At 30.9% G+C, this 11513-nt stretch overlaps 1 long non-coding RNA gene across 1 annotated transcript; it reads left to right on the forward strand.

Annotated features, from left to right (window-relative positions):
• The first annotated feature begins 6857 nt into the window (after window positions 1–6857).
• Window positions 6858–9757, forward strand: LOC131594235 (uncharacterized). The gene is made up of 4 exons (XR_009281321.1): window positions 6858–7639; window positions 8120–8893; window positions 9041–9145; window positions 9336–9757. It is a non-coding gene; the product is annotated as an uncharacterized LOC131594235 (long non-coding RNA).
• Window positions 9758–11513: the final 1756 nt, after the last annotated feature.

Genomic DNA, 11513 nt, shown 5'->3' on the forward strand with positions numbered 1-11513 from the left:
ATCATGGTTCCCCTCACAATCTTAGAGTACTCCAGTCCTCTTTCAATATGAAAGAGATTTTACTATTGTTAGGACTTATACAAGACCAACACAATCACAAAGAACAATCCTCTCGTGATCAGACAAGTTGAAATGAGAACAATCCTCTCAAACCCAACTCTCTTGCTTCCAACAATTCAGACAGCAAGGAATAAACCAAACAAGTAGAATAAGAAAACAATTCTTTCCTTTCTACTCTCTTGTTTCCAATAATCCTGTACAACAAGGTATACAAAAGCAAATATGAATTTTTTATAAATGAAAGTTTCAAGCAGTAGGATGAAATAAATCCCAACAGTGGTTCTTTCCTTTTTCTGTAACAATAATAATTATACAATATGCAAAGTGTTCAAAGGAAACTTTTTACTAATATGAAAATTTATGTAGAGAAACAAGTTTCTTGTTTTATCAAAGTTTGAACACTTTTGAAATTTATCAGAAAAAGAGGTAATTTTAGATTTTGAAAATTATACTATTTATAATGATGACACGCCTCTTGATTTTCAAAAAGCAATTATTGAAAAAATATCATGAACAATTTCCATGGTTAAGAAAATATTGGTTATGAAAAGAGGTGACAGAAAAAATGTAATGTTTTAGTAAAAATTAAAAAAAAAAACAACGTAAAAAAATAATTAAAAAAATGTGAAAAAATATTGCTAATTGATTATTCCTTCCCCTTTTGAAGGAGGATAATCGATATCATTATGTGAAAAAAATGCATGTTAACCGATTTATTTTTGGTTCATTTATGAAAGGTTAATTGGTAGGTTAATAGATTAACCTTAGAGAAAATATAATTTAATCGATTATCCTAGTCATTTGAAAAAAAAGGCTAATAGTTTCTTTTCACAGTAGCATGGTTAATTGATTAGCCTTTTAGTGGACTTAGATATTTTCACAATTTTGAAAGAGCCACTTCATGCTAATATTGAAAAAGGATGAAATAATGCATAAAAAAGTTTTTCTAAAAATTTTCTTTGAGCATCTAAGGTTATTTCATTAATGCATATTGTACCTTAGCTTAGTCTTGAGTCTTGACTAATTATCTAAAGAGAGGTGCTATCTTTACACCAGAAATTTAGTGTTTTACATCTACACCGTATAGAAAATAGCATGGGCATATGTTGGTGAGTGTAAGAAAAAAAAGAAAAATTAATTATTAAATATTAAAAAAAACAAAACCGTATACATATACGGTGTAAGTGTCATCCTTGGATGTAAAAGTATCATTTCCCTTATCTAAAACTCATAGGTTGATTAAATCTTGAATCATCCTTGCTAAGACACTTGAAACTTGATTGAGCAACTCTTGCAAATGAAATTATGTCATCAACTACTTTTCTTTTTCCTTCTTTGATAATGCCGTTGTTGTGCTTGTCTTCATCAAAACATATTGGAAGTTTGTTTTCACATTCTCCCTTTTTTGGATGATGACAACCATGAAAATTTGAGAATGTTGAATCTTTTTAGAACACATGATAATCTCTTATGTGAATGTTCCCCCTATCTTTGATAACTCCCCTTTGATCAAAGCTTTCCCTTGATTTAGAGACTTTTACATATTTCTTTGGGCTGCAATAGTTAGACACAAGTAGACACATACACATATATATCTTCTCCCCTTTATCATTAGCAAAAAGGATGGGAAAAGACTTAAAATACATAACGAAATTATGAACATAAAAATAATTTTTTTACAAATGAGTTTTACCTCATGAGTGACTTCATCAAACATTCATCCTTGATGAATTTGAAGCCTTTGTCACAAAGTTGATTTTTGCTTATGAGATTTTGCTTTAGTCTTTCAATATAAAATAAGTCTTCAATGAATGTGAAATTTAGTGCTCCAACTTTTCCAATGTCAAGAATTATTCCTTTAAGGTATTCCCCATATGTGAGATAACCCTTAGACTTTAGAACTAGATTTGAAAGTTAGTTTATGTCTCCCGTCAAATACTTAGAACCACCACATATCAAAACATCATAAATTTTAAGTGGTCCTCAAGCAAACCTACAAAAAAAAAAAGTTTTGTATGGTACCCAATGTGCTTTGGGTCCTTCATAGTTAGTTTCTTTATTTACCCAGACATAATGCCCACTTGCTACACTAAAGTTTCTAACATAGCAAGTATTAAGTGTATGACCACTTATATTACAATAAAACATGTAGGAACAAAGTTACTTCTATATCTAAGAATATAAGTTTTTTTTTAGGAAATATTTTCTTAGGATGATGATGAACCACTTTAGGCTTGTTCACTTTCTCTTGGCATCTTTGGTCACTAGTCTTAACAAAAATAGTTTTGTTAGAATTTGGTTTTGAAAATTTTGAATAATCAAGCGTATTTTTATCATTGAAACATCTTTGTTGACTAAGGACACCCTCCAACCTAATTTGTCCTTTTTGATACCTTTCAAGTACTCTCTCTAATTGGACAATTTGGAAAGAAAGTAACTCACAATTATTGTTTACAAAATTATTTTTCTTACCACTAATCATCTTTTGTTTTTCATCTTTGTAATCTTTTTCCATTATCTCAATTTTTTCTTCTAGAGATGAAATCTGTTTCTTTTGAGATAATATAGTTTTGTACAGAGTTTTGCATTCATTTAAGAGTTCATCTATAGCATCTTGTGCATCATCATCATAAAGGGAAAATTCATTACTAACCTTACTATCTTCATCATCAAAATGGTGTGAAGCCATCAATGCTAGATTTTCACATTCTTTGCTTTTGGAATAGGAATAGGAACTTACTTCATTATCTTCCCATGCTACATATGCTTTCTTTGACTTTTTATCCTTCTTTCTTTGAAATCAAATTTAAACTTTCTCTTGTCTTTTTAGGTCTAAATGAAATCATGTTTATCTACCACTTCACAATTAATATAGTGAGTAGGTATATACAAACCATTGATTATCGTTTTCCATAATTCAATATTAAAACTTTCAGTCAACATTGTAAATATAGATTTCCATATATCAAACCTATCACCATAAAACAGTGGATGTGTGTTTAGGAAAGTCCTTTCATTAGAAGAAATGTTTCAAGTCATCATTCTCCTGAGATGATTAGTCTTTAAACAAAAGTTAAGCTCGGATACCACTTGTTTGACATGTGACTTTATACACAAGGGTGAGTGAATTGTGTAGGTTTGAAAAATGTTAGTTGAAAACAAAATCTAATTATGTTATCCCTCGGTTTTTAAGGAAACCAGAGGGATAAATCATTTTGTATTCACTTATAAACAAAACGGCAATAGATGGAATTCGAAACGTGCCATGAATTTTTCTCTTCGGTTTTATTAAAAATCGAGAGAATATGTTATTTTTATTTTTATAAAAAATAAAACATGACGCTCCTTAGAATAATACCTCTTTCTTTCTTTTTTGGATGAGGTGAAAGCTCCGTCATAAAATATATTATTTGCCGTAGTGCTAGTTCTTTACCTCTTTTTGAAGTCCTACAAAGGAAACTTTCAACTCTTAAAACTTTATGTAGAAACTTATCTCCTTTTTCACCGTCCTTTCCGCCTTAACCTTCAATTTCTTTGCACCAATCCTCTACTTCTTTTATTTTTAGCTCCTTTTCAGTTTTGGACTTCATAATATTAAAACTTTTGATTTTTCAACAGTTAGGTCCTCCACCTTTTTCTCAGTATTAGATAACTCAACGAATCAAACTTATATTTTGCATCATATAATTTTAGTCCTTCTAAATTAGACCATTTAATCGGATGTACCAACTAGTGACGTTTTATACAAACTATGAATAGAAATCACTCATCTTAGAAATCTCAAACAAATATTTCATCCTCTTTCATCTCACTCTTCAAATTTCTAGTAACATTCTTCTCATATACATCTTAGCAAAACTGACAATCGAGACCAATTTTTTTTCTATTAATCTTAGGAGTAATCCTATTTACAAAACAAAAATATCAATCAATTCATATTACAGTCTGAGATATCGTTCAAACAATTCACACACAAAATATTTACGAAGATCAAACTCATAACACAATCTTTCTAGAGGCCACGGAAGATATCGACACCAAATATTCTACATAACAATGATCAAAACTTCACCCTTTAAAAATGAAATATGAATAGGTGAAATATTGTGAATTCGAACCGGCATCTCTACAATTACAATTTTAATTTATTTGTGCCATTTTTTCTCAATAATATAAAACTATCATTTAGAAAACATTAAAAACGTATATGGCACGTTATAAAAATACACAACATGTCATACTTGATGTCACAGAAAATAAAGGAAATATTAAAAAATATACATATATAAGAAAAACCTTATCTAAATCCTATATAGTCACACACGGACATCATTTTTGAAGTGCACGTAACAATTCTCATAACTTAATCATTTTAATAGTATGGGGACGGTGGCTAACGACTCCATGTATGCAAATAACACGATGGAAAGTTCAGTACCCTTATAAAAAAGTTGGATTACATTAGTCATGTGAAATAGCCTTCATTCTAGAAATGGTACACGTATAAGATTTTTTTTTTTTTTTTTACATTAATAAGATGACGAATTGCTCACACTTATAGGTACATGTTTAGGTTATATATTGTTTATATGAGACTTTTAATACATCCTCTCACGCTTAGGATTAGACAACGAGGTCTTGATACCATGTTAAAGAATGTGGTTGGGTCTAACTCATCCTTAAATCGGCTCGTAGGGTGAGGAATGACCCCACTTATAAGTACATGTTTAAGTCATATATTATCTGATGTGGGACTCTTAGCTGAATTTAATTAAACTACTCCATTCATTTCAAAATGAGTGTCGTTTAAGAGAAAAAAATTGTTTTAAAATGAGTGTCATTCTCCCTTTTCAATGTAATGATTGTTATTTTTCTAATTTAGTCCTTTAAGTATTAATATGTACACTACTTCCAATACATTAATAAGGTTAATTTAGTAAGGGTGTGTTTGGATTGGCGGTGGACTGAATTGATTCTAGCATAATTGAGTTTGGTAGAATTGATTCTATCAGAATTGAATTTAGCAGAATTGATTTATGTTTGGATACAATTATGTAAAAGTGAGTTGAACAATAAATTTCAGTCTAAAAAACATCCAGAATCAATTCTGGAGGCAGAAGCTACAAATTCTAGCTTCAAGTAGAATCAATTCTGGAGACAGAATCAATTCTACTTTTGCCTAAGCAAACATTTTAAAGTCACTCAAAATCAATTATACATCTGTAAAAGTGCTTTTGTCTCTTCCAAAAGCCAAACCAAACATGCACTAAAAATATAATATTTTATGACAATATTATTACATTTCTTAATTTGTATGCAAAAATTTTAAACGACACTCATTTTGAAACAGATGAAGTATGTTTGATAAAAATAATAGTTAATAGATAAGATAGTTGATAGTTTATATATATATATATATATATATATATATATATATATATATATATATATATATATATATATATATATATATATATATATATATATATATAAAATTTATGTAAATGACAAAATTATCCTTGCAAAAACATATATTTAATATGATAAAAAAAATAAAATTAGTATACATATTCTTAAAATTTTAATAATTATTTTATTTTAAAATATTTTAACTTTTTTATTTTATTAATATTTTTAATTTGGCTAAATTACAGTTTTGGTCCCTCTGTTTTGGGTTTTCCACGATTTTGGTCCCCCTATTTTCTTTTTAAACAGTTTTGGTCCCCCATCCCAATTTTGATGCAACTGTTCATGTACGGACATGTACTGTTCATGTACGGACATGTACTGTTCATGCACTGTTCATGGACAAAATTGGAATGGGGGACCAAAACTGTTTAAAAAGAAAATAGGGGGACCGAAATCGTGAAAAACCTAAAACAGGGGACCAAAAATAATTCTGATAATCACTTCTCTCTCACTTCAACACACATTATCTTCTCTTTCTCTCTTTTGCGGCTAGGGTTTTCAGATTCAAACCCTTGTCTTCTTCTTGTCTCTCCGATCTAAACCCTCAGTTTGAACTACGAAAACATTGTAAACATAGTGTTACAGTTATCGTGTGAAGTGAATCTGAGTCTTGTCTTCTGTTTTTGTTGTTGTTGTCAAGATGACAACTATGAATCCATTTGATTTGCTTGGCGATGACATTGAGGATCCTACCCAGCTTATCATAACCGAACAACTTAAAGCGGTGGAGGCTCCGGCTAAGACAGTTTTCGAGAAGGACCAGGTGAAATGTGCTCAGACGACTAAGCCAGCTCAGTTTCCGTCTAAGCCGCCTCCACCTACCCAAGTTCAGTTTCTTCTCACACCTTATTTCTTCACCCTTTGTTATAGTTTTTATCTTTTGTTTTCACTGAATCTTCATATCTCTTATGGATATTTCCATCACCTTCCTCTCCTTTCATTCTTGAAGTACCAAACTCGCTGAGGAAGATTACACGAGAATACAAGATCAAACACTGTCACAAGATCAAACACTGAGGTATGTACTATGTAGTTTGGTGGAGAACTAAAATAAAATAGGGGATTCGATATGAAATGGTTCACCATTTTGATTTATGGCTTCTGTGGTCTTTTTCCTCTTATTTTTAGTTTCAGATAAATAAATTTAGTTTGAGTTTCAAAATGCATTTAAGTTTTTTGCTATTATTATTTTATTTTGTATGTCAATTGTTGATCAAGTTGACAAAGAGTTGTAATGAGGATGAAGAGGAAAGATTAACTAGCTTTAAATATTTATTAATTTCTAGATTTATATAAAGCATAAATTTGTTTACTCCTAACCGATAATTTCAGGTACCAAGTTTCTCTTTTTTGCTGATAGAAAATTTGTTGGTTGTGTTTGAGAAGTTGGGTGGGAATGTTTTGGTTAGAAGGACCAATACACTACTAACAAATCTGACAGTAAACTCCATTAGTTGGCTGGACATCATGGTAATTGAGAAGCATCACCAAAAAGTGATCTTCAACTTTTTCATCTTTGTGAGCAAGTTGGGCAAGTGTTGTTTTTCTGACACCTTCCATGCCTAAAGTTGCAACTACGCCCATATTGTTATGGTTAGTACTTCTTTCTGATAGTAACATGTTCATTATTTTCTCTTTGTCATCTTCCCTACCAACCATAACAAATTCATTGAACATAGGACTTGAAGGTGTTCTATGAGAAACTCGGTCACTTTTAGCTTTGAAACTAATGATATCTTTATTTTCCACAAAATGTTTCCGGTTTAAGCACATTTTTTCGTTTGGAAATTGATCTTTGTATAGTTATTTGTAGGAGAAAAAAAGAAATTCCAGACCTGTTTAGTTTTGCTTGCAGGTTGCGTGTTCTCCGTCTTGCATCGAAGGGAATCATAGTTAATTTGGTTGAGCAGATCTTCAGCATTGTAGACAGCATCTTTCAAGCCATCAAGCCACTCTTTGACAAAAGTAGTTGGAGATTGTTGATCTTAAAGATATTGTTGGTAAAGCTCCTTCGAGGAAGCCGATGACAATAGTGAAAGAAACTAATGGGAAGTTGAATGTCAAGAAAGAAATGGTGACTCCTGTGATTAGAGCTAATTAGGTGAAATAGGTATTGTACTTTATGTAATTCATTTATGCCTTGGATTTCAATTTTTTCAATTGCATAGTTAGTGCCTTAGTGGTGGCACATCTCTCATTACTTATATTGAAGTATCAGTTGACCAAGTTCTTGAAGAGATTGAACACATATACTGAGCTTTATCGTGTTTGTACTTGTAGAACTTCTGAGGAATTGAGTGTTGTGACTCCGACTGACACTTTCACCGATGTTGTCATATCACTGCTGCTTTCTTTTATGTCTATGTAGTTTCTTCTTAACAAGTTTGTCTCCTAACCGTATATACTAATATGTCATTTATGTATATACTAATGTTGATTCATTTATTTCTATATTTCTTTTATGTCTAATGTTAGTGACTAAAAAGCAATCTATGTGAAGATGTTGGTTGGCCATTCATAGATTATAGTCAACAATTATGGCTGTAAACATAAGGGAATTTGTCTCATTTTTTTCATCTGGCATTTGCAGGGCTTTCTAGGTATTAAACTATTTTTGGAAGAGCTCTCTCATGTCGAGTCTGAAAGGGGTGCCTTATTGAAAAGTACATTTGTAGAAATTGATTGATCGCTTTTACGAACATCACACTCAGTGGAAGTAATTGGTGTATGCAAATGCTGGTATGAGCGAACCATTTTTTGAAATTGCAACAGGGTTTGGTGACTCTTTGAAGTTATATCTATATTGGTTATTGAACATTAGAGGATAATGTTTTTGTCAATATGATACTGTTTAGCAATTATTGTATTGCTATTGAACTAATATGTTTTGTATTGGTTCAGAGCTAGGATTTGGGTTTGACACCAATAAGGATTCATGCTCAGTTTATTGAGAAGATCTTGCTTGCGTCGGTGCTTTTAGCATTTGGGAGGGTTGCGTGATATCCAATTTGATGTTCTTACTTCTGTTGGCAATCTTGGATGTGTTTTGTCTATCTGTTTTGACAGCCTCTTTGGTTTGTAATCAGAAAGAGTTTGTTCAGATGTGGTGAGTCACAATCCTTGTCTATTGTTATTGTATAGCCTGGTTGAGTTCATATCTTTTTACGTGGCTCGATTAAGCTGTGGCGGTCTTATCACTCAAGATCAGGTGTTCGACGATTATATCATGCCAGCATTTGTAGGTTGTGATAATGATTATGCATTTGTTGGTTGGAGTAGCTGCTGATGTAATTTAGAGCTTTATTGTGGGAGGTGTACAGGTTTTCGACAGTCTTTTAGCACGGATGCCCGAACATGTCATCATGTGAGTTATCCAATGAACACTTCTTATATATACGTGTTATTTACTACTGGTCTATTACTGTTGGTATTCCTTAATTATCTTACTCTATTGCTGCATTGTTGTTTATTGCTATTGGGAGTTTTGATCAGTTGGCATATGATTCGACAGGAGGTACATACCCAACAATTCTTCACCAGTAAATTTCTTTGTATTGCTTTGTATTGCTGTTGGGAAGAGAAAACAATGTATGATTACTTGCTTAACCCCAAGAAGGTACAATATTTTGATTGTTATTTAAGTGTTTCTATTTAGATGATTTTTCTACTATGAATAAGCTATTGTGCTGCTAATTTTTTATGGCTATATAATATTGATAATTGTTTTCCTTGAAGATTATACTCTTTTTAGTAAAGATAATTGTTTTCATGATTTTAAGTTAAAACTTCAGTCTTATCTTATGCAGGAAATGAAAGCTCTGGAGAGATTTGTTTCTTTTTCTTTTCCAGCTAGAAGATTTTGTGAATGCTAATGTGAATTTCAGTTAGAGAGCTTTCAATGGAAATTCAGTCTTTAAACTATCATTAGTTACAAAACTGGAGTAAGAATGTCTACTGAGTCAGTTCCCAAACCTCTATCTGTGCTTTGTCCTGAATTCTGGTAGTACCTTCAAAAGGCTCCAAATTTATATGTGCACAGTGTGGTGGATGTGGCACAATTCTTCAAGGTTAAAAATCTCATTATTGTTTATATTCTTACTTTTAAACACATTGTTGTCAAGTAACAGTTAGCTATAGTGTAGTGGAATTTTAAAAACCTGCCGTTGTTCCACTATATGCGGTTTGGTACAAACTGTTGTCGAAGAGTTGCTATACCGGTATAACGTTGTGGAATTTGAACAACCCGTTATTTCCTATCATCCCCACTTGACAATATTATTTTCAAGTTTCGTTCCCTTTGGAAACATGATGTTGGAAAATATTTGTATATCTTTAGCTCTGACATATTGTGCTTGATTTTAACATAGTCTTCAATATCTTATTCTTTTAATGAATTTCTCTACCTAAATTAATTTTGTGTACATTACTTTTTCTCCTTGGTTGACTGATATAAATGTCATACTAGAAAAAAAATACTTTATACTCTTATGAAGCAAGAATTGATGCTCCATTCCCTGGCCTACTTAGTTATGTATTAACTTTTATTAAATTTTTTACTTACAAATGAGGATATTGATTCTATACTTTTTGTTCTTAAAATTTGTAAATGGAATAACTTTGTTATGCTCCAAGCAACTAAGAAAAGAAAAAGTAAAGCTAGGAACTCATAATCCAACTCAATGAGGTGATGCAGCTCCTAGGAATGCATATGATCTTAGTCCTCAAGAGAATGTTTTGGGGAAAAAGCAACCAGTTCTTCCTCTGGAGATTGTTCCGAGGGAAATGAAGGATGGGATCAAATTGGAAATAGTGAATACAATGGAGAGCAGCCGGTAACTTTCATGGAAAATGATTATCAAGTTCTGTCAAAAGTGTAACTATGTATATATTGACAACAATGATGTTAAATAGATGAATCAACTCCTGAGTTTTGATTAGATTTTATTTCAACTAGGAAGTGGTTTATACAATCTAGCTTGGGACATAGATAGACGGTTCCTCTCATGTTTTAATTCGAATTTTTCAAGGTTTAGTTTTAACTTTATATATTGAATAAATAGCCTTGAAATTTTCATGAATTTTGCAATGTTGATAAAGATTTAGATATGAGAATTTACCATGATGATTCATCACTAAAGCATTGATATTAACCTTCACGTGAATATATAAAATTGGATAAGCTATATTGATTAGATGAAGAAGAGTAATAATACACCATAAGTTCATGGAGTGTTTAAAATAATTTAAATTTAAATTGTTAATTGATCTCAATATCTCTAATTACTCACTATATTGCAGTTACCAACTATATTGTATTCTACTATACAAATTTTCTGAATTGTATATTCTATTTATAAAAATATATCACATAATTTGGTTAATAAAATACTTAACAAGATGGAGTAGTTAGTAATTTTAAATATTTGAAGTATTTTTTATTTCAAATTTACTAACAAATTGATTTTTATAAATATATTATAGACAAATAATTATCTATATAATTTTAATTATTTGGTTTTTGCGGATGCACGGAATATTAATTGATGCATGCATTATTGTTCTAGGTGATGATATTAATTTCTTCGTAGATATTTTATTGAAACTCACTCTTTTCACTGACACTCACTATCTTTTACTGAAACTCATTACTTTCATGGGTCACTATTACCACAATACCTTTTTAACCTTTAACTCAATAAAAGGTACTAGAGTTTTAAGTTTTAAGTTTTTATCAATTATGTATTTATAAATTTATAAATTTTGTAACAAATCCTTAGGTACTAGACCCGATGTAAATTTTACTAACTCCTGTGAATTTTATTACTAAAACTCATTATTTTTACGGGTCACTATCACCACAATACCTTTTTTATTTTATTCAACAAAATATTTGTCCATATTTATAGTTAGTGATATTTGTAATATTTCACTTCCAAGGATGATGTTTCACATTAACATTTCTAAGTATATTCCTAAGAACCATT

This window comes from Vicia villosa, linkage group LG4, assembly GCF_029867415.1.
Source record: "Vicia villosa cultivar HV-30 ecotype Madison, WI linkage group LG4, Vvil1.0, whole genome shotgun sequence".
NCBI classification, from domain to species: domain Eukaryota; kingdom Viridiplantae; phylum Streptophyta; class Magnoliopsida; order Fabales; family Fabaceae; genus Vicia; species Vicia villosa.